The following is a 24243-nucleotide window of genomic DNA, read 5'->3' as shown; positions in this document are numbered from 1 at the left end:
TCCCCTATATTGGAATGAGAGCATATATCAATAATCGGTATATTTAACTACTCTCATCTGTAACATACCTTTTAGGATTAGCTGTCTCGGAAGCCTACATTTAGTTTACTATTCATTTGCCAAAGGTTATTATAATGTGGGATCCGTGTCTTTGTGATGACAAAAGCATTAAACTTTGATTTAAATTGTTAATAATACAGTGCCCATTTTTGCCAGCTTTAGACTTGAATTCGCCTTTTTTTTTAAAAAGCAAACATTTAAAGGATATCAACCAACGTGTGAAATGAAGATATATTGTTCTTAATTTAAGTGCCTTGATGTGCAGCCAAAGAAAAAATTATATATATTAAAAAAAAAGAAAAACCCAGGAAGACATTTGCTTTGATCTCTGAGGAAGTAAATAAGGTTGCTTTGGTTTCTTTAGATGCTTTGATTAGTTTTGACAGCAAGAAATATATCTTGCATCCATATGATAAAAGACTACAATGTAAGTGAGGCTGATAGAGTGCCTCACAAATGATCCCAAGGATCAAGTACAGTGGACAAAATTGATAAGGCAAATTCGTTTTCTATTTGCAAGGTGTTCAAGAGCTCTAAACTTCTCTTTTCATAGTAAAATGCTTATTTTTAAACAAGTCCTAACTGGAGTAGCTCCTATGGATCTTTTAGTGGCATCTTTACAAGAAATCTTTACATGATTTCCAGCAAACTTAGTATCAGCCTTGCCCAACTGGGTCTGCCAGTGTCTTAGCTCTCAGTGGCGATGCTCCTGGTCCCAGGAAAGGTAAAATGTCAAATGTCAAAGGGAAATGGATATGAACTGAGTAAATGAAACCTGTCATGGGAAGGGCTTAATCTTGAATGAATAACTGTGACTGGAATGAATGGTAGAGCCAGAGAGATTTCGATTCAAATCCAAGTTCTGCCATGAGCTGGGCCATCTTGGGCAATTGATGTCACATCTCTGATGTTAAACTCAGTATCTTTTCTTATAAAATGGAGATAATTTCCTTATTTAGCTGCTGTGAGAATGAGATGATTGAACCTATCTAGTAATAGTGCTTGATGCACAGAAGGGGCTGGATAAGTGTCGGCTCTTTTCCCTAACCTCTTCTCATTCAAAGTAAGATATTCACAAAATGGTCACAGATAATGTTTACCTTTAGGAGTGTATTATTTATTTAAGTAACTTACGTAGAAGGTAATAATATAATAAGGACTCCTGGGTGTGGTCCAGTAATATGAGTATTGCTGTCACATTAAGTAAATTGGAGAGGTGGGGAGGGAGAAGGGAGGTTGGGAGGGGGCCCTGCTCATCTGTAGTTAGGTCCTAGGGCCGTGGGACTTCACTGGGGTGCATCAGTATTGGGATGGAATTTTTTTTTTTTTAAGTTTTTTTTTTTTTTTTATTCATTTATTTGCAGACAGATCACAAGCAGGCAGAGAGAGAGAGAGAAAGAGGAGGAAACAGCCTCCCTGCTGAACAGAGAGCCAGATGCGGGCCTCGATCCCAGGACCCTGAGATCATGACCTGAGCCAAAGGCAGAGGCTTACCCCACTGAGCCACCCAGGCGCCCTGGGATGGAATCTTTAGCATTCCCTTCTTCTTGGCCTCCCTTCCAGCTTTTTTGGACTTCATTCTCCCTTTGGCTTCCTCGGCTTCAGTCACAGAAGGCCTTTTTGACCATTCTTAGAACATGCTCTGTTCCTCCCTCTCTGCTCCTGAAGTCTTTGCATTTACTGTTTCTTGGACTGGAAATAAGGTTCCTCCTAGGGTTAGAACAATTGACTTCTCCTCTCTTAAATATTAATTCCTCGAGAGAATTTTCCCCAGCATTCTCGTGAAGGCAGCCTCCTCATCACCATTTCCTGTACTGTAGCAACCTATTTATTTTCTTCCTTCCCTTGTCTACAGCTCTAATTATTGTTTTTGTTTGTTGGTTGTCTGTCTTCTTCCCTGCTCCAGCTACCATGTGTGGCTTAGTGTGCGGCACAGAGTTCAGTAACGGCCATGGCGAAGTACTCAGGACAGTAGTGTGTACTTAAATAGCTTATCTGAAGCCCAGCTGCTGTTCTTTGCATAGATGCCCTGCTGAATCCTCCCCGAAATCCTAACAGCCCGGAAACTGAGTGCAGAGCAGTTACGTGAGTTGCCAAAGGTTAAACAACTAGTAAACTGAATATGTGAGTGAATGCTAGAATTCTAACCAAGAGTGAACTTCTCTCCCACCTTGGATTTGCAGACTTTCTATGAGTCTGTACAGTGTACCGATTAGCTCTCTGTCTGTATTTGAATCTGCAAACGATCAGTTTCATCTTCATGGCCATGCCCCTCTCCTCTGCCTTCGGGCTCCCCCGCCCCCACTCCCCTTGCTGCCTTGTTTTTTTTTTTTTTTTTTTTTTTTTAGAATTTATTTATTTGACAGAGAATGATCACAAGTAGGCAGAGAGGCAGGGCAGAGAGAGAGAGAGGAGGAAGCAGGCTCTCTGCCGAGCAGAGAGCCCGATGTAGGACTTGATCCCAGGACCCTGAGATCATGACCTGAGCTGAAGGCAGTTGCTTAACCCACTGAGCCACCCAGGTGCCCCCCTTGCTACCTTGTTAGTTGGTAGTAGGTTTTCCCAGCTGGTAAGGAGAGATGGGGTCTGACCTGTATCTTCCTTAGGTCATTCGTGTTAGAAGATATTGTGATACCCTGAGGTGTGTTTTGGGGAATCACTCATAAGACTTTAGTGTGAAGGCTTTTGAGAGAGGGCATGTAAACACAAATAATGCGTCCTAACCAACGTCTTGTGAAAAGCGTGTACTCACCAAGACCTCCCTTAAGCAAAGCAGTCACTGTTGGGGAGCACATAGATATTTTCCATTTTCGGGAAGTTGACTTGCAGCTGAAATGGTTTTTATTTGCACCACAGCAGACACAGACATTGCTGGGATCTTGGACCACGTCCCTTTATCCTCTGACTGTGTCAGTCGTGATTTCCCTTTATTGAAGACTCAGTGGCCTTCCTTGAACATCAGCTATGGCCCTCTGTGGTGACGCAGTGTCTCCCAGAGGCCGCTGGGAGTGTGGGAGCCGAAGGCCTTCACATGAAATACCTCAGAACGCTGTGCTGGAGAGCCAGCCTGCACTCCTACACTGCCTCCTTCTGCCACTGTTGGCTGTCACTTCACCAGCTGTCAGGTGTCCCGCTGCTGTCATCCCCTGCCTTATATTACACCCAGTTGTCAGAATGATGGCTTGAGGGTGGAGTTAAATGTGTGGACTTTATGACCGTCATTTTCCACATGGTAGAAACTTTTTTTTTTTTACCTTTAAGTCCTAGATGGTTAGGGTAACTCGAAGTATGGATTCGAGGTAATAAACAGGGTGCTGATTTTTCTTTGTGTAATTCTGAGTTTTAAAAATTGTGTACTTCATGATTATATAAATGTACACTTTTAATACTGCTATATTGATGCATTTAATCCACACATTTATTTCATGCCTACCAGGTGCTGGTCGTGGTGTGAAGGCCTGGGGTTCTCATAATGCTGAGCAAAACAGGCAGCTTTTATTTTACCTTCATGGAGCTATGGGCTGCGGGGGCAGGCAGACCATGCAACCAGTGCGCAGATGGAAAACTGTGACTCAAATTAGGTGTGCTATGGGAGTCCAGTCTTGTCAGGGAGGAGGACTTCCCGAAGGTAATGATTTTGAGCTAAGCTGTGAAAGACGAATAAGGAACAGCAAGGCTAGAAATTTTTAAGATTTTATTTACTTATTTGAGAGAGAGAGAGAGAGAGAGAGAGAACAGAGGGAGAGTGAGAGGGAGAAGCAGACTCCCCGCTGAGCAGAGAGCCCGATATGGGGTTTAATCCCAGGACCCTGAGATCATGACCTGAGCCGGAGTTAGACACTTCACTGACTGAGCCCCCCCAGGTGCCCTGCAAGGCCAAAATTTATGAAGTGCTCTGTCCTTTTTCAAAGAGGTTTTCTACCCATTGTTTCCTTTTACTCTCCCACCAACCCAGTGAGTCCTTTTGCCAGATGATGGATGACAGACGACTCAGGGGTCAAGAGAGCTTTTGTGACTAGCCCCAGATCACACAACTAGCCGACGATGGGATTGGGACAAGATGCCTGGCTTTTCACTCATAAGAAGTGGGGGCAACAGGATGAGGCTGCGATCGTCCCCCTCTAGTTATTATTTGGTCTTTGGCATTGTCCACTGTAAAATGGTGGCTGTTAGTGCCTGGTGTACAGAGCTGGTGAGTGGGTGAGACGGATGGCAGAATTTGCAAATGTCCATTCTTTTCCCTTAGTGTCCTTCCGTTGTGACCACTTTCTGTGTCACTCTTGCACACTTGGCCTGCTCTGCAGGGTGGAGGCATTGTGCAAGGAAGGTGGGTTTTTATAAATCACCCCAATATTCTATGTGTATATTAGTCCTGGCAACTTTACACAGATGCATGTTCTTAAAGTAAACACATCTTTACTCATATATCAGAACAGGACATTGCACATTTATTCCTAGGTATCTTAAAAACTGAATCTGCCCAGGGCAGAAAGTTGGCTTCCTAGGCAGCTGTTGGAAGCTGGGTCTCCCATAAGACCATGCCAGGTTTGATGATTTGTGCTCTAAGTGGTTTGCAGAAAGTCACAGTTAAAGTAATATCAGTTCTAGTCCCTAACTCATCCCAGCTACCTGTGTACGTCTACATTTTTCATTAAAATATGTTTCTGAACATGACCTTGTATGGTTTTGCATATTGTAGGACAGTTTACTTTTGGGAAGCAGGCAGCATATAGAAGAGAATGCATGGGTGGCAGAGTCGGAGTCCTGATTTTGAGTCCATCCTGCGACACTTACAGATGGGTGGCCTCGCTTATTCAGTCATTCCGTTTCCTTGCTCTTCAGTTGCCTTGTCCAAACAATGTGGTCAGTAATAGCTTCTTTGCATAGTTGTGCTAGGTAAACAAGAGAAATAAGTGAGAGAGAGAAACCTGGGCAAGCACCCTCTTCTGTAGAACGGAGATAATAAGTTGTACTCAAAGTGTGGTGGGAGGGTTAAAATTTATAAAATGCTAAGTGCAGGGTCTGTTAGATGGTAAGTGTCAGCTGTAATTATGATGGGCCAGATATTATGCATAGGTGAGAGGGCTAGAAGGGGAGCAAGATAAATGTGTTTGCCTGTGTGTGTGTATGTGTGTGTACCTGGAGGGTGTGTACTCATGGATTTATGTATGTATATCCATGGGGGTATCCATGGGGGGGTGTGTTGTGTGGGTGTACTCATGGGTCTATGTATGTATACCTGTGGGTGAGTGTGTGTGTGTATCTGTGGGGCTGTGCATGTGTACTATGGGTGTGTGTACACCCATGGGAATGTGTGTCTATGTATGTGTACCCATGCATGGGGGTGTGTACCATGGATGTGTGTATACACGTGTGTGTGTGTGTGTATGTACTCATGGTTGTGTGGGGCGTGTGTACCATGGGTGTGAGTATACCTGTAGGGGTGTGTGTACTCATGGGTGTGTGTGTTTACCTGTGAATGGGGGTGTGTGTACCATGGCTGTGTGTTTACCTCTGGGTGTGTGTATACTCATGGGTGTGTGGGAGTTTGTGTACTGTGGATTTGTGTGTGTATATCTGTGTGTGTGTGTCTGTAGGGGTGTGCCTGTGTACTATGGGTATATGTATACCAGTGGGTACATGTGTGTACCCATGGGTGAGTGTGTATGTGTGTGTGTACTTTGGGAGTGTATGTAACAGGAATATGGAATGTGTGGAGAAAGCAGTGCAAGAACCACAGTTCAAGGACAGCCCTGAGTTCTGAGCCACTATTTACTATCTCTTGGGTAAAGAATGTCAACCTTGAGCAGTGTCTTCCATCTAGAATATCACCAGGCAATGCCACATCTTCTCTGGCAGACGTTCCTTCCCTTTCCTGATTAGACTTTGGGACTGAATCGGAAACCATTTTTCTTCTTTCATCTCACCTCAAATACTCTACATGGTTGGTTTTCTTGTAAAACCAAAATGAGTGCAAGTCGTTCTGCAGAGCTGGGACGTGCCGATGGGCTTTGGATGGATGGCATTGGAACATGGGGCTCTGATCACTTGCAGCGTTGCTGAGGCAGGCTCTGAGGTGGGTGGAACCTGGGGGAGAAGATGAGGACTTGTTACTTCTAGTGCCCTGTGGTGAAAAATGATGGTGGGGGCTATGTGGCGTGCATGGGGGGTGCCGGTGAGGGGCAGGGTAGAAGCTCCTTTGATGAGAACAGGGGAATTGAAGTAGAGACAGTGACTGGACACTATGGAGAAGGTGGGGGATGAAAGCAGAAAACTCATTTGGTACAAGAAAAATATATTATAGACTTGTGGGGGGAGAGTATCATGGTAACAGTTTTCTGTATGTGGAAAATACTCAGGTATGTTTTCCTGAGGTCCGACAGTACACGGGAGACCTCTAGTCAGTCAGTGATCACCTGAAGCCCGTGTCTTTTTATTAAAAAATAGTGACATTAGCAATGACAGATGAGGTCTAAAAGAATGAAAAGAATTGTAGTTGTTTCTGAGTCCTTGTTTACTTGAACCAAAAAGGCTGAATGGTATATAAAGACTCTGATATATCATGGATTTAGATAAAAATCCATCCATCCATCCATCCATCCACCCATGCATTTATTCAACAAATAGTTATCATGTCAAATGAGGGTGTGTATGTGTTTCATTTTGCCAGGAAACTGGGAACGCCAAGATCCAATGCATGAAAAATGAGGCAGGCAGTTTTCAGTTGAGGGATCGAAGGAACAGCCTGTCTTGGGAGAAAGTGAATTCCTCATCATTTATTCCTTCCTTCGTTCAGTAAAGATTTCTGAATTCCCTCCTTTGTGCCAGGTATTTTTCTGGGCACTGGAAATTTAGCAGAGGATCAGAAACACCCAGTTCTACTCCAGGAGAGTTTCTATGCTAGTGGGGCAAAAATGAAGTAAAAACAAACCAATTGAGTTCTTGAAAAGTGCTATAAATATAAAGTCAGATAAGGGAGTGCGGTGATGGGGGAAACTGGGGAGCTATTTTAAAAAGAGGGATCCTCGAACTCTCTCTAAGGAGGTGGCATGGAGTAGAATCCTAAATGCAGGGCAGGAGTAGCCCACAGAGAAAAGTGTTCAGGCAAAGGGAATAGCAGGTTTAACAGTCTGAGGATGGGAAGACCTGGACGGTTGTGAGAAATAAGGAAAGCACGGTTGAGAGGTGGAAGGGGAAAGTGAGATGATCTATCTGGAGAGGACTCCAGGGCAAGATATGGTAAGGCCCTGCTGGTCATAGAAAGGAGTTTGGATTGGGGGATGATAAAATCTAATTTCTGTTTTAGAGGATTGTTCTGGCTGTTGTATGGACAGTGGTGTAATAGGGAAAAGCGGTCCTTTTGATTCAGTTCTTTTCATTTTCTTAAATGTTAAAGGAATGGACATTCCTTTTTTTTTTTTTTTTAAGTAAGACATGAGCTAATACAGATACTGCATTATGTTCTGTCCTCTTGAATCCTGAAACATTTCAAAAACACTTTCTAACTTGAACTAAAGTTTTTTTTTTTTTTTTTTTTTTACACCAGTTTGGCTGTTCATAGGTCAGACACCAAACTATGTATTTAATACAGTTAGAGTATAGAAAAATGATAGTTCAGCCCTTTGTCAGCATTAACTAAACTGTCCTGGAACCCATCATCATCGTCATCATCATTATTATTATTTTAGTTGTGAGAGTAACCACTCTGGACAGCAGATAATAATAATAGTTGGGAGCACCCCAGTTCTTGTGCCAGGCATGGTTCCAAATATTTTGGCTTACTTCATTCCTACAACAGTCCTCTAAGTTAGGTACGGATAGAGTTTTCATTTTATGATGAGGAACCCGAGGCTCAGAGAGGTCAGGCATCTTGCCCAAGAATACACAGCCAGCCAGGAGGAAATCCTGGTATGGTGGGCCAGGGACCTGTCCTCTCTACTGACGCTGTACATGAGGAGCACCACTGGCCAAGAAAGATGCCAAACTGCAGGTCCCTCCAGGAGGATTGCTTTGAAATTTCTCTGCCATTCCCAGGCTCAAGTCAAAGCCTGGCTCCTTCACCTGGGCTTTAGTCCTGCCCTGCTGCTCTAAGAGTCTGAAGGAAAAAGGCTGCAGGCACCACACCCATTTCCATCGCTCTGACTCTTGGGGTTCTTGGGGCCACCGTTTCTGGCCCTGTTCATAGATGTCAGTTTCAAGCTAGTTTCCTCCTGCTCCCAGCACAGGCCAGCTCTGTGATCTGGCTGCCTGGGAAGAAGTGGGACGGCCTGGCTTGCCTCTGTGGTGCTGACTCTTCTCCCAGGGACAGGGAGGTGGAAATCCTTTCACATGACTGCTGAGAGACCAGTGGAAGGGATCCTGGTGCCATGGGACCCTGAGTCTGGGAATCCCATCAAGTTCCATCTAATGGTGGTAGCCTCTGCTGTCATGGTGATCACTGGGGTTTTCAGCTTCACCCTGGACTCTGTGGTCATCAGAGACCTCTCTGAGGGCCTTCGATGTCTTTTGGGGTGCACTCATCTTACCCCCTTCTCATGCTTTTACTCATATATATAGACGAGGGCACATATACAAGTGTGCATGTAGGCAGCTTAAAATGGCGAATCAATGATTTCATAATTTTCCTACTTACCATCACAGGACAAAAAACTGTGAGTGTAAGAGCAACATTTTGTATTAATGTGCTATACATGCTTGGCTTGGTGCCACCCAGGGCAGACCCAAGACTCCTGCCACACCCCTCCCCCAATCCCTGGACTCCTTCATGTAGAGATAAGGGAACTGTATCCTCCAAGGTTACACTGAGAATGAGGGTGGGATGGGGCAGTCTTTGCCAGCATTTCTTGGTGCTTCCCTCGTGTGACTTGGGGAGGGATGAATTGCTCCCCACAAAACCTGTGCTGCTCATGAGATTTGCTTGCCTTTCCTTGCAACCCTGTATCGAGGATGAGGATGGTGGTTGTGGGTGGTGGTTGATTGGTCTGTCCCAGTGCCTCATGGGAAGCCCTGGAGGGACAGGTGATCCCAAGAGGTGAACACTTTCAGAATGGAAGGTGTTTGCTTTTTTGGGTTCTCAGCTTTGGGCCTTATTTGTAATATAAGGACAATGGAAAAAAAAAAAAAACCTCCCTTCTGACATCCTGATAAAGACCTTTGCCCACAGATGATGTTTCTTTTTTTCCTTTTTCATACCTTTTTTTTTTTTTTAAAACTATAAGGTCCAAATTATTTTCTTAAAGGTATTCAGTAAGATGAGAGCAGATCTAGAGCTGGAGGAAAATTTATTCTGGGATCTTTTTATCATTGTTACTATAGTGTCCTATTTTTTTCCTCATAAAATGTGAAAACTTCCTGTTTTTCATGTCTGCTATCTGTAAGGTAAATCATGGAGTGTGTGATTAAAACAGAGACTCTGCTTTCCTTTGGATTATAGCCTGGGTCACCAGCTCCAAGAGGCACCAGAGATTGTGGTATTTTGGCTCTTTGAATTTCTTTTTCCTAAAGAATCCATACAGTGTCTTCTTAATTTATGATTACCATAATTACCATGTATTTGTACCATGTTGCCCCTCAGATTGGAGATCTATGGGTTACCTCAGGTACCAGTATGACCACGTGCTGACATGACTGTCAACAGCCAAACGTGGTCCCTGAATGTAGACACTGGGACCAAGAATGGAGGGACAGGAGATGATTCTCTTACACTCCAATCAATCCAGGCAAATAGTAGAGAGTGATCCAGGTCTTACCCCAGATTGTAGATCTCTTCCTTCCTGAACCACCTCTCCTCCACCCCGTGTGATTCTGTTGTGACAATCTTTTGTAGTGTTGGGGGCTGAGGTGTAACACAAATGAGGCTAGAGTAGCTTTTCCTGAGACTGCTCTGCTCGACTGACCATGGAAGACTATTTCCTCCTTTTTGAGGTCAAGGTGCTAGGGGTGGACACGTGAGTATCCCCCTGCTGACTGTCATTACTCCTGCTGTGTGGAGATAGCCTGTCTTCAGAATAAGGCCACATACAAAAGGATAGCTGAGAGGCAGAGAGAAAGACATACTCAGTGGCATTGTTGAAGACCCTGGATCCAGAAGTGCCTGAAACCCCCAGAATTCAAGTTGTGTGAGTCAATCTATTTCTTGTTCTCTATTCTCAGGTTATCAGAGTTGTATTTCTGTCATGTACATCCCAAAGTCCTATAAGGATACTCTGTAAATTATGCCTAAAAATTTAGAAAAATTAAAAATCTAGGGAAAATTAATGAAGTGATCATTCAAATCTGAAGAGATTTTCTCTTCATGTCCACTCAATGCAGAAAGCAGAAGTTGAGATATAAATGTTCAACATAAGAATGTATTTCTGCATGTGAATGATTACTCTATATTAAGTCTCCGGGAATGGTTGGGAAAAAGGCCTTGAAAATGGGATTGCCATTCTTATGTCTGGCCTGCTCTGTGTGGTGTTGCTTGAAGACAAATGACAGATGACTTTCTAAATCCCTTACAACCATCATTTCCTCAAAATAGTACTGTTTGTGGCAGCACTTGACTTAAAAGCCCTCCCCACACACCATCTATTTGTTGCACACAGTGAAGCTAATCCTGGGCTAGCCCTCAGGTTTCTGCCTGCCTCATCAGCTTTCTGTGACAGGTAAAAGATGGAGAAAAACAGCTGGGTGTGTGTGTGGGGGGGAGGGGGGCGGACAAAGGGGTTTTGCTGCACAGAGGGGCTCCCTCCAGCCATGAGCAGGTGGAATCTTTATGTCCCGTGATTAAAGAGGCCGACTTAAAGCCCATCTCACCACACGCAGCTCTGCTGGGAAGGAAAATGGTGCAGGCAGGGATGTTTTTCTTATTCTTGAGTCCTGATTTTGAAAGAAAAGAGTATTGGAGTTCTGAGACATACTCGGAGGAGCTGGGCTGGTCGGGGGAATGTGCGGTGGGGAAGGCTTGCTTCTGGGGGTGGGGAGAGGGAGGACACCACTGGACCTGGTGTTGGTTGCTCTCTCCACAAGATGGCGCCCCAACTTCTTCATCTTTGCTTTTAGTTTCAGGCTTGAGGAAGAACTTGTTCAAATCATCACAGAACAAATGCAGTCTTGACTTAGGTTTCATAATTTATAAAGCTGACTTCATGTCCTGTCTTAAATCATGTGTTCCCGTGTCTCAGACAGAGCTGTTTTTATTATGGTATCATTATTACTAATGTGGGTGTGCCTCTGCCTCCCACTTTATTCCTGCTGCTGCTTCTGCCTCCGAGGCTCCGCTCACTCCCCCAGGCACCGGGGAAGCAGTCTGGGGTAGAGCCGTGATTCTCAATCTTATGGCCAGTGCTGGACGAAGTTTGTTAAAATTCCCAATCTGTTGTGGGCTGACATTATCATCAAACGAGATAAAAAAGAGTAACTAGAAAAATTAAGTGAAAAATACATACAAAATACAAGCCTGATTTGAATGCTTATAGTTCCAATAGGCATAAAATGACATTTTAATAAATGTTATGAATAAACAATGTTGGAAAAAGGTTTATTAAAACCCTTATGGTTTTCTTAAAAGTGCATGTAGGGGAGATTAATATAAAGAATTACTATTATACTTGTAAATTTTTGTGTCTTACAATCATAACTAAGTAATAGCAATTTCCTCATATTGAGCAACCAATGTGCATGCTTGGAACTAACCATGTACATAATATAAAGCTTTTTTTATGTGAACACACTTGCTTGCTTCTTGCTCAATTTATCTAATCTAGGGGCGCCTGGGTGGCTCAGTTGGTTAAGCCACTGTCTTTGGCTCAGGTCATGATCCCAGGATTCTGGGATCAAGCCCCACATTGGGCTCCCTGCTCAGTGGGGAGCCTGCTTCTCCCTCTCACTCTGCAGCTCTGCCTGCTCGTGCTCTCTTGCTCTGTCAAATAAATAAATAAATAAATAATTTTAAAAAATTATCTAATCTAGGTTGGATTGATGCAACGTCACTAATAGGGGATAATGTATGTGTCAACTGTGTCTTATGTTTTGTATTCATAACATTCATAATAGAAAAACTGGGGTATAATGAAAGAAAAAATTGCTTGGGAATAATTGAGAGGAACGCTAACTGTTTCTGACTTTATTTGTTCTCTCTTCCTTTCCCTCCTCCATGAAAAGTTACCTTTTCCTATTGTGATGGGCCTTTCCCCCAGCGTCCTTGTGCTTTTGCTGCCAATGGCCAGCACGTGTGACTCTTGTTTGCCAATTGCTCCAAAGGGCAGGAAGTGTCTGGAAGGTTATGTCTTCTCTCCCAGGTGGCCCTGGCCAATGACAAGCAGGTGCAGCTGTCGGAAGGTTCAAGCTTTCTTTAAGCTGGGAACCACTCTGAGTTAGATTAACCCTCCAGTGTTCTCCTGCAGGACCAGATCCAAGTTGTCCTCCATCAAAAAAGCCTTGCTTGCTTTCTTTCCCTTCTCTGTCCTGCTTCCCCTCTTCCTAACCGGTTCTTTTTCTGGGAGCCCTTCCTTAATAAAACACATGCACATGAATCGTTGTCTCAGTGTCTACTTCCAGGGAAGCCAGCCTAAGGCAGTATCAGATTTAGAGTATTTTAGAAATAGGCATGGCAGACCATAAAAATGTCTTTATATATTTTAAGTCTTTTGCTTTCAGAGATACTGATGTCCCATTACGGGTAGCATAATCCAAATGACCACTTTGGGAAATAAATCAACCTAATTTAACTTCCGTGGCTTTTTAGAAACTAGACAAGCCAGAGATGTTTAATGTACCAATTTTCTTTACCACATATTTGAAAACACTTGTCATAGACATAACTCTGTTTTACATAGATCCGTGCTTTTTTTTTTTTCTGCTTGTTTTCTATTAATCTAAACCCAATCGTTTATCCTTAGAGAAGATAAACATAAAAGCTTCCACCCTCTACAGGCTTGAGGTGTGGCTAAAAGGGGTTTTAGAATCCACCCCCCCCCACAGATATTTTCAGAGAGCCATGTCTACATTAATCTGTTTTAGAGGACATGCACCCCCAGAATCATTCTGACATGGTCACTTGTCATTTAGCTTTACTTGGAATTAAACAATATGACAAAATGTAACAAATTCAGATTAATTTGGAGGAATGCTGTTATGAATTAGTGAAAACAATGAAAGAGTATTAAAAATGGAGAGTGGTTTTATTGCTGTGAGGTAAATGTGCATTGTCCTGTCAGCGTGCCTGTATTGTAGACACCCTCTTATGCACCAGGTGGTTGCATTACCTCAGTTAGTTCTCACAATCTTTCTGCAAATGAGGTATTTTTCTTCTTACTTTTTAAAGACCAGATGAGGCATAGAGAGATTAAACACCTTTCCTAAGGCCTGCAGTTAGTAAACAATAGAGCAAGCATTTGGATCTAGGTCCTTCTACCAAGCCATGTTGCTTCTGCAGTTGAACAAAATTAGCTAACTAAATATTAGTGTACCTCATCAGCTTTAAGGAAGGGTCAATAACTGTGTGTAATTGACATGCTCATTCAGTATGCAAACAGTATTGTTTAAGTACTTGTAATGCTTTAAAGAAAAATAACAGAAATCTCCCCGGCCATCTTGTTTAACAGCAATAGCTACCATTCATCCATTGTTTCAGGCACCTCACATTCATGTCTACTTCAGTCAGCACAAGAATTCCAAGGTGGGTATTGGTAACATTATTTTATCTCTGGGCAGATGGTGAAGCACAGAGACTTTACTTTGTGCAATATCACACGGATAACCAAATGTGGGCTTTGGGCCCAGCAACCCATGAACTCAATTACTACATCGTTCGCTGCTAATGCCTAGCTGGCGCTTCCTTAGGGAGAAGGCAAAGGTGACTGCTAGGTCAGCTGAACCATTAGGTGGGAATAAGTAGGCATGAAGTTAAGACTTCCTTAAGCATTTTGGTGCTTGTTGATGCCAAGTGGGTCTAGAAAAAGAGAAGGCAAAGCCAGAGATATGACAGCATCTTGGCTTGATGTTAAAGGGATGCTTTTGTTCTGACTCCACCAATGCCGTTTTCTCAGCGGCTTTGATTCTTTTCCTACTGTTCACCTGAAAACAAAACCACTGTTCCCCTTTTTTGGAGTGGGTTACCCAGAAACTCACAGGGTTCATCAGAGCCAGGTGTTTCTCTGCACCTGGTGTGTCTGATCTGCAGAGCAAAGGGATTCATAGACAAACACAACAGGACTCATTGTAGACTACACAATTAATCATTCTGGGTTTCTGATTTGCACTTGAAACTTGCTATGTTCCTGTAATGGGAAAAAGACAGCTCCATTTATCACACAGCACCTCACGCTGTTCCTTGGCACCTTCCCCTGGGTCCCTCACCATCCCCAAACTTCTGAAACATCTGCTGTGGGTACCATGGCAGGGGTTTCTTCACATTCCCTGCTTCACTTGCCTTCTCAACATCCTGGTTTAAGCTCTCCTTTTGTAACCAAAGACTGAACGGTCAGTATTCTCTATGGAACTGAACAATTAGCAAGTTCATTACTTAGGGTGGCACTCCTCGTTCTTAGCCAAAGATAACCTTTTTGTGTGTGACATATTCCCTGATGTTGTCAAAAGAGCACTGGACTGGGAATTTGCTTTGCTGGGTTTTTGTCTTGGCTTTTCCATTAATGATTTATCTAGGTTTGGTTGAGCTGCGACACCTCTCTTGACTTTTGTTACCTCACTAATGATGAATCTAGGTTAGATCAGTGCTTCTCTCCCTGGGATGCACCTTGTAATCACATCAGATGCACAAAATGCTAATGCCCGGGTGATACCCCACACCAACTACATCAGAATCTCTGGGGTGGGGGCAGGAACCCTGGCCTTGATGTTCTTCTTCAAGCTCCCCAGGGGATTCTAACGTTGACTTCGGTTTGAGAACCACTGGCTTCAGTGTAAGGATCCCTTAGTCTCTAAAAGATGGATAATCTTTGCCCTAAAATGGGAGAGTTAAGATCGCATTTGTACAAAAAGGGAAAAACCCAGTAGAGAGCAGCCTTTGATGATACAGAAGAGGGTGTGTGAATTGCTTGTTCCATATCTTTGAGGAGGCAAAAGACTGCTCAGATGGATAGTTTAGTTTTATGCAGGTACATGGAGAGTATGCTCACAGATGGAAAAACCATACTATGAGTGTGGAAATTGGTAGGTAGGTGGATGCAGTGGTAGCAATCCACAGAGGTTTTCTTTTGGTTACTTCAAGTTTTTAAAATGAAGAAGAAGCAAAGTCATCAGAATGGATGGGAAAGAAGGTGTTAGAGGGTTTTTAAAAGAGGTGAGGTGTGAAAAGTCATCTATAAGGATGGAGAGTGAATGTACTAGAGACATGTGGTATGACCGCCAGAAATAGGAAGAATGTATCTGAGGTTGGTCAGCGTGGTTGTGTGCATTTTGCTAACTAGGGTCTAGCTGAGTTTGACTGTCTTTCTATGACTGCCATAATCCCAACTGTTGCTTTTTTTCTTGCATCCTACCTGCTGTGTTCTGTCTAATCTTGGGTGAGTTGTTGCATTTGCCTATCTGGGATAGCCACGTGTTTTGTTTAGGTTATGCATCTTTATTGAGATATAATTGACATATAACATTGTATAAGTTTAAGGTATACAGCGGGTTGATTTTATATATTTATATATTACAATATGATTTCCCCTACAGCATTAGCTAAATTATCATATCACAGAATTCCTCTGTGTGTGTGTGTGTGTTGAGAACATTTAAGATCTACTCTCTTATAGCTTTTAAGTACAAAACGCAGTATTGTTAACTATATTCACAATGTGACATATTAAGTCCTCAGAACTTATTCATCTCCTAACCAGAAGTTTATATCCTTTAATCAACATCTCTCCATTACTCCCTCCTCCCCAGTCCTTCTGGTAACTACAGTTCTACTCTACTTCTACAAATTCAGCTTTTTTGTGGAATCTCATACAGTACTTACTTTTCTAGGTCTGATTGATTTCATATAGCATGATGCCTTCAAGTTCCACCCATGTTGTAGTAAATGACAGGATTTTCTTCTAATGGCTGAGTAATACTCCATTGTATATATGTAGCACATTGTCTTTTTCCATTCATCTGCTGACAAGAAATTAGGTTGTTTCTATATCTTGGCTTTGTGAATAATGCTGCAATGAACATGGTACTACAGGTATCTTTTCAATGTCCTCTTTTTGTTTTCTTTGGATACATGTTCCAAAGAGGAATTGATGGATCATTTAATAGTTGTAGTTTAATTTTTTAATTACTTATTTAGAAAAAAAGATTTATTTATTTATTGGTGGGGGAGCAAGAGTAAACACATAGAGGTAGAGGGAGAAGCAGACTTCCCACTGAGCAAGGAGCCCAGTGTGGGGCTCAGTCCCAGGACCCTGGGATCATGACTTGAGCTGAAGGCTTAATCCACTGAGCCACACAGATGCCCCAATAGTTGTATTTTTAACTTTTTGAGAAACCTCTGTAGCACTTTTTGCAGTGGCTATACCAATTTACATTCCTACTGACAGCGCACAAAGGTTCCCTTTCTCCACGTCCTTGCCAACATTTGTTATCCCTTGTCTTTTCAATGATAGCTTTTCTAATAGGTGTGAAGGATATCTCATTGTGGTTTTGATTTGCATGTCCTTGATGATGAGTGATGTTGAATTTTTCACGTATCCATTGGTTTCCCATGGTTTCCTCCCACTTTCCTTAGACATGCAAGTGACATACATACAAATAATAAAATCATACCTCTAAGATTAGAAAATGTTTAGTTAGATTAGCACAAGTGGCTTTTGATAATTTAAAAGTCACTTTAGTCACACTAAGAGTGTTAAGTGATAAACTCGGTCATCTAAACTTTCAGACTAGGCAGCAGCAAGTGGCAAATTTCAGAAAAACTCAGGGTCCATGACAGCATTTTTTTCTGAGATAGTGGAGACTGAATAAATAAATTTTTTTAAACCATATTCATTTTAGCCTCAATTCAAAGGGAGAAGTAAGAGCCAGCAGGTGATTAAGTGGGAGTATTCAGAGAGAATAAAATGGACTTCGTGCTCTTCTTGTTGAATAGCTTCTACATAATATCTCTAGATTTTGGCATTGAAAAGTAGAAGGAAAGAGGCCCCACCATTAATTTGGTAGATACATCAAGCTGAGCTGTGTCAGTTGTATTCTGCTGTTTCCAAGAAGACAGTAGAGCTTGTGAAATTTTACAGTGTCTGTCACCACTTGACATATTGGCTAAAACAAAAGCAGATTGAGGAAATGACTCACAATAGTTAATTGTTTCAATAGTCAGTCTTTCCCATCTGCACAGTGTGTTGAATTTGATGACATCTGATGGGAACTTTGTGGAAAATTAATGCGCCAAACTGTTTTCAAGAACCAGCTCTCTCTTTGCTTCTTTAGTAGCTACATGTCAGTATCTGAAATCTACATTTTATCTCCTTTTTGGTTTAGGTAAGACTACCGACTATCTTGACTTATGGAATAAGAAAAGAAAAACCTAAGCATTTGTAAAAAAAAAAAAATCAGCCAATAATAAATCAAACTCTGTTTCTTCACTTAAGGAATGGATTAGGTATTTGGCTTTGATAAACTCAAAAACAAAGGGAAAAATTGTTCACAAAGAACCGAATTTAGGATGATATGTTCAGTAAACATTCATCTTCCATTATCACATGAATACACAGTGCATCTGGCTTCAGAACCTCTGATGCCACTCTATAAAATTTATCATGTTTTATGGGAAACCATTAATTTCCAACAGTTACATTAATGTATAACTCTGTGGTTGAAGTTCACCCTTGATAGATCTAAGTCTTTTATTGCATTGAATTCCTCTGTAGACCCCACTTAAAAATCCAGCTTATGATTACTAACCTACTGACTTATCCGGTCTGAAGAATAGTTTTATATTCTGAAGGTGTGAATGTCAAGAAAGAATAGGAAGTTTACTTTTTGGATATCTGCCAGTGGGAATAAAGCTTAACTTCATGAAAGTTGATTCTTCGGGAGAGTGTTTGTAGTATTTGTGTTCTTGTTGGACATCTTCAAATGAGTCTACATTTCAGGTGCACTGGAAACCAATATTTATACAGAAGAAAGGATTAAGGCTGCCTATTTCCTGCAGATAGATTTCCTTGGTGCAACTCAAGATATCAGTGCCATTATTTTGGTAGTTGCACAGAACTGTGATGTTTTTTGAATGGATTAGTTGTGAGGAATGAAAGTGTCCTATTTAGTAAAAAGCAAAATAAACCTAGGAGGAGCCTTTAAGACTTTCAAGAGCCGTGATAAGGAAGAAAGACGCTTTTTTCTACAGCTCAACTGGGCAAAACCCAAACTGGTAGCCCAAATCCTCAGCGGGCTAGGGCTTTCAATAACAGAGGACATTTCAGTAGGACATTCGAAGGAAATAGCTGCTCTGGGAGGAGATAATCTCACCATCCTTTCTACTGGAATTCTGTTGGGTGTTGACATCTGGGAAAGGTCCTAGTTCCTAGTCTGAGGCAACCCTTCCCATTCTAACGATATCTATTCCAAACTCAGGGAAGAGTACCATAGAATTAGACTTTTAAAATAGTTTGAACCATCAAAGAAGGTGGGTAGAGGGGTGTAAGGCAGAGTGTGGTGAGGAAGATGTCCAGCATCCTTTTTGAATGCCTTGCCTCACTGGGGCATGTTAGTATTCCCTGAACTGAGAACTCAAAGCTCTAAAGTAGAGTGATACACAACACTTTGTAGGTAGAATCTGCATGTTCCCTTTCTTCTTTGCAGAGATCTCAAAATATGTTGGTTCCACCCCACCCTGAGAGGGCCAGCATTCAGGGTCAAACCTACAAACTCCTAACATCCCTTCTTAGGAGACACTGGTGACTCAAGCATCATTCTTCAGCCTTATCTGAAGAGCCTGTTGCTTGTTCTCTCCTGGTGCGAAAGAGACCTTTTAGTTTTTGCGATCTCCATCCAAAACTGTCACAAAATAGAAACCGTGAATCAGAAGAAACATGAGAAAATAATTTTGCTCATGTAGACAGATGAGAGTTGAACTTTTTCTTGCTGTATCTATGAATTCCAGTTCATATTTCTTCATGTGAAAGTCGCTTTTTTCCCCCTCTGGATTTATGTTAAGCTGAGCAAGCAGTTCTGGTGAAATTAAGCCCACGTATAAACAATAGATTCAGACAGCTCAATTTTGGTTCCTGAATACCATTACATTTTTTCCCCCTCCTCTACTTTATTACAATTTCTGATTCGTTGCTTCTTATAACCCACTTTTTATATTGAATATCACATTGTGCACGGGTATGCCAAATTGGTATTGGTGTATACTGATTGCCTTGCGTGGTAAAAGTGCTGAATTCAAGTTTGAAATTTGCACTTGACCGAACTTTTGGAAAAGAAGTAAAAGAACAAAATACTTCAAACCCGGAACCCATGATTGTGTTTCTTTGTAGGGGTGAGTCTTAACCCACAGGAAGACAGCTTTATAATCGGTGTGAGATGTATCAGTGAGATGAAGTTAGGGAGGACTAATAGTACATCCTGAGCATTTCCCCAAGAGTTACAGGAAGCATGAGTGACTTAACCCCTGAAGTGTGTGATCAGCATTAAAAAATAGTTAGCTAAAAACTTAGGAGAGCAAAGGAAAGGTGAAGCAGGCACTCGAGACATGCCAGGAAGCGTATTGCTGTCTTTCTAGGTGCATTCTCCTGGCATTGTTGCGTGGTACTCTGAGGTCCGCCCTGGGACCCCCATCCTAAAGGTGAGGACAGAGATTCAGAAGGGCTCTTTGGCTTGCTAGTGCTTTAGAACCACGATCTGAATCCAGATCTTTCAGGTTCCCAAACCATTTGTACTGCTTCATAATCTATGAAGAAAGGGACTTGCCTGAGTTCCGTGTGTATTCTCTTCACAAGGAGATTTTGTTCTTTTTTTTTTTTTTTTAAAGATTTTATTTATTTATTTGACAGACAGAGATCACATGTAGACAGAGAGTCAGGACCCCGGGATCATGACCTGAGCCAAAGGCAGAGGCTTTAACCCATGGAGCCACCCAGGTGCCCCTTCACACGGAGATTTCAAGGAACATTGAGAAGAAGGCAATAGTACCAACAAATGCAAACTGAAACTGACACGTTGATACTGAGGAAGGCGGGGAGGGGGGTTCCTCTGTAGGGTTGGAAAAGATCGTGAAGCCAAGGAGAAGTCGTAGTTAGGCAAAGAAGGAAGAAACTTGGACATTCTGATTAAAAAAAAAAAAAGAAATCGCGGTGTCAAAATGGTGCAAAACTTTGAAGGGATGTGTAACATGGCTCTTTGCCTCCGGAACAGAAAAATGACATCAGTCATGGCCAGGAGGAAGACTACACAGAGATGTTTAGAAGACTGAACAGCGACTTGTAAAGATACTGAAGGGGACGAGGGCTTCGGAGGGCTGGGACCAGCGACTGGCAGGACAGGTAGGATGTATTAATGTTTCTCAGTCACTGTTAATTATATAATACCTTTACTTCATGGAACTCAATATTTATTCCATGTACACGGTATTTCAGTTTTCGAGTCTGAGTGAAGCACAGGGGAAAAAGATAGATTTTCCTGGGTGGAAATCAGAATATAATTAGAGTTCATAGCTTTCAAGCTAGGACCTTTGAAATTTCATACTGCAGATAACCCTTTTTTTTTTCAACGCCAACACATTTATCCTTTCTTCATTTTATTTTTAGAAACCACAACTTAATTGTCTCAATGTGACATTTTCCTCCCCAAATCCCTAATGAATTTAGCTATTTTAAAAGAAAGGCTCTGGCAAAGCAGGCTTAGATATGTGGAGGACTGTTGGTGAAAGCCAGAGAGCATTGATGGGAGCGTAGGCTGGGCTTATTCTGTGCTTGGGAAAAGGGCTGGCCCACGAGGAAGGAGGAAGCACAGTTAAAATAATGCCTTTAATATATTACAAACAGGGAACTTTTCCTTAGTGTATCTTTTATTGTTTCATTTCTTTCTCTTGCTCAATAAATACAAGGCAAAAAAAAAAAAAAAAAAGAATTGCTTTTATGTTTTAATTTCCCAGCAGCACTCTGTATTGGAGACATTAATGAAAATTATAGGCTAAACATTTTACAGTTTGTATTAAGTCCTTTATCCATGTTTTGTAAGAGAATCTCATTCTACCTGGAGATATGTGAGTGTGTATTGGGGGTGGAACACACATGCTAACATCTCTCTTGAAGTTGTCCCTCCTGGCCCTGTATGGTGATGTCTAAAATATGGGACCCTATATCAAACAGATTGTTTCCCTAGTCCTGTAACACGACTTTAAATATAATTGTCACCTTCTAAGATGCCTTAACTACCAGATCTATCTACATTTCAAAAAAGAAATAATCCAGACCATATGTTCTACTAACAAAATTAAATATTGCCAAGCTATTAAAAAAATATTGAAAACATGAATAGGAGGACGTGGTAAACAATATTTAATAACCTGGCTCATGTTATTATGTTATGTAATAAAATTGTGTTTTCTTCCAATTTTTCCATTTTATAATTGAGCATAACAACAAAGAATATTGAATTAGGCTAGTTTGACCTAGGAAAATGAAATTCGTATCCTCATTTAGAAGTGAATACACTTTCTAAAGAGTAGAGGATATTTTGCTGAGATAAATTACATGGGAAGCAGAGAACAAATAAATAGTGACTTCCCACACTTTTTTCAGACTAATTCAAATCTTGGAGTCTTAGGCTGAAACAAGTTAGAGACCTTATGATCACTGTCTCATGAAATAAAATATAAAGTTATTTGCTAGAAGCTATTAAAATAAATGAAAAGATTTGTGGTGCAAGAAAAAGGAAAGTAGAGGCAGGTAGGGGAAGGAGTGGGTAATAAAATACACAGCCATAATTATATAGCCGTACTATTTCTAGCAGGCCATCAAATTAATTTAAAGATGTAGTGATCAACTTAATGCAGCGAAGGCTTTGAGGCATCTGTTGGCAATGGCACGATAGAGCCAGAAGAGTAGGACCTCTGTCTCATCTGAGGGCAACTGTCGTCTAGGGCGTGTCTCTGTGTGTATGTGCCCATGGAGTAGGATGTGGGCAGACCACAGAGTGAGTGAGTGGAGAGTGGGAAGATTGCTATAAACCCAGGAAGAGTATAAGCCAGCAAAATGACGGCTGCTAGAGGTCGTCCCACATATCTTAGAAAGGCACATACCAGTGTCAGAACTGAGAAAAGAAGCCAAATCCTGGGAGAACAGGAGCTGTCTGGAGCCACGATCGGGCAGTTGGAGCTCTCTAGGTTATCAGACAGTCTGGAATGAAGTACGTCCTTTGTGGAGGGCTTTAATGGGTCCAATGTCTATGGGTTAGCTTGTTCCAAGCAGTGCCCTCTGTGCCGTCCTCCAAGAATGGTTTTCATCAGAATGAACTTGAAATTGTGGTACACAGCACACACGTACATCATCAAGGCAGTGTGAAAGAAAGTGGCTAAATACATACGGCTGCAAGAAATGTTTTAAAATTCAGCATCGAGACAAACGTATGGTATTATCGGGGTTATTGGTACAGGAAACACTGAATCACAGGCTGGTAAATGGAAGTGTTCATCTGATAACCACTTCTTACTGGCAGGACTTCTTGACAAGTAACTTCATCTCTCTGAATTTAGTTTCTTCATCTGTAAAACTATCATCTAGAGTTTTTATAAAGATCACATAACATCTTTTACGTGTCAGGCTTTGGCAAGCCATGCCTTTCTATACAAAGGTAGGTTGTGGAGAAGAGATGAGTGGGCCCAAAGGGTGTTTTCGACAGGGGAACACCGTCCCTGTGTCCAAGCTGTACTGGAGAGGACAGAGGCACACGGCTCGGGGGTCGGTCTGTCAAACAAGGACCCATAACTTGGCCAACAAACAGTCTTGCTACAAAAATAGATTCCTACACAAAAATACTTCCGAAGGGATTCCTTCCCACCTCCTTTCCTTACTTCTGTTTCTTACACACAGAAATGGCTTATATTACTCAAAGGCTTAGGGGGATTTATTACAAATGGTGTTAATGAGACATGTTTAAATGGTTGGATTGGTACAGTTTTCTGCATGTGATGGGTTACTATATATATATATACACACACACATATATATATATATATATTCCTTTCAGATAATTGCTGAGGCTATGCTATATTTCAAAAGCAAAGTTAATTTAGGTCAATGAAAAGAGAATTTATTTCCAGTCTATTACCATCTAATCCCTAATTAAATCAAAGAATAAGGAACTAAGTGATCCACTCAGATCATTTGTCTTTTGGCAGAAGTTAATTCAGTCAGTATAAAGGAAAGAGAAATGATGGCTTCCAATACCTAGTAGATTTTTGTGGCCCTTTATTGCCTAGGCATGGAGGAATATAGATTTTATTGAGAGAAGCTCTGAGCTTTAAAGAAAAGCTTTGAAATCCAAGCTGTCAGGCATTTTATGGTAAGAGATGGAAAGACTGGCCATCTCAGCATTCGAGCAAGAAGAAATATCTCCGGAAGTATGGAAGGAATAAATGCTCCATGGCATACATATCATCCCCACTGGTTTCTTCCCTTCAAGTCATGGCCTATTTCATGGCCCATTTCCCTTTTGAGTTTTTTTTTTCCCTTGATTACAAAAAATTTCAAAGATAATTGGAAAATATAGAAAAGCACAAAAATGGAAATATCATTTAAAATTATTTAGCTTCTCCACCTAGAGATAATAGTAATAACCTCCCAAGTTATTTTTCTTTTCTTTTCAAAAGATTTTATTTATTTGACAGAGAGAGATAGATCACAAGTAGAGAGGCAGGCAGAGAGAGAGGGGGAAGCAGGCTCCCTGCTGAGCAGAGAACCCGATATGGGGCTCAATCCCAGTACCCCGAGATCATGACCTGAGCCGAAAGCAGAGGCTTAAGCCACTGAGCCATCTAGATACCCCCCCAAGTTATTTTTCTTTAGATATGTGCTGTATGTATGTGTTTTGTTTATATATATATAAGGCATATGTGTGTGTGTGTGACAAAATGAAGAAGAAAGTTATATGTAGTTCTATTATATTTTTTCACTAATTAGAATGTATTTCAAATATTTTCCCATGCCATGAAAATATCTTTACAATATCTTAAATGTCTGTATAATACTCTTATGTGGATATGTGGCA

At 41.6% G+C, this 24243-nt stretch overlaps 1 long non-coding RNA gene across 2 annotated transcripts in view; it reads left to right on the top strand.

Moving 5' to 3' along the window:
- LOC309847039 overlaps positions 1–24243 on the top strand; it is a 327810-nt gene that overhangs the window by 42527 nt on the left and 261040 nt on the right. For both annotated transcript variants that reach the window (XR_014302274.1, XR_014302275.1), the window contains exon 2: positions 20389–20516. This is a non-coding gene — a long non-coding RNA (uncharacterized lncRNA). The remainder of the gene's footprint in view (positions 1–20388; positions 20517–24243) is intronic.

The sequence above is a fragment of the Mustela nivalis genome (genome assembly GCF_964662115.1).
Source record: "Mustela nivalis genome assembly, chromosome: 13".
NCBI classification, from domain to species: Eukaryota; Metazoa; Chordata; class Mammalia; order Carnivora; family Mustelidae; genus Mustela; species Mustela nivalis.
The sequence above is the reverse complement of the archived record's forward strand: the minus strand, read 5'-3'. Positions and strand labels throughout refer to the sequence as shown.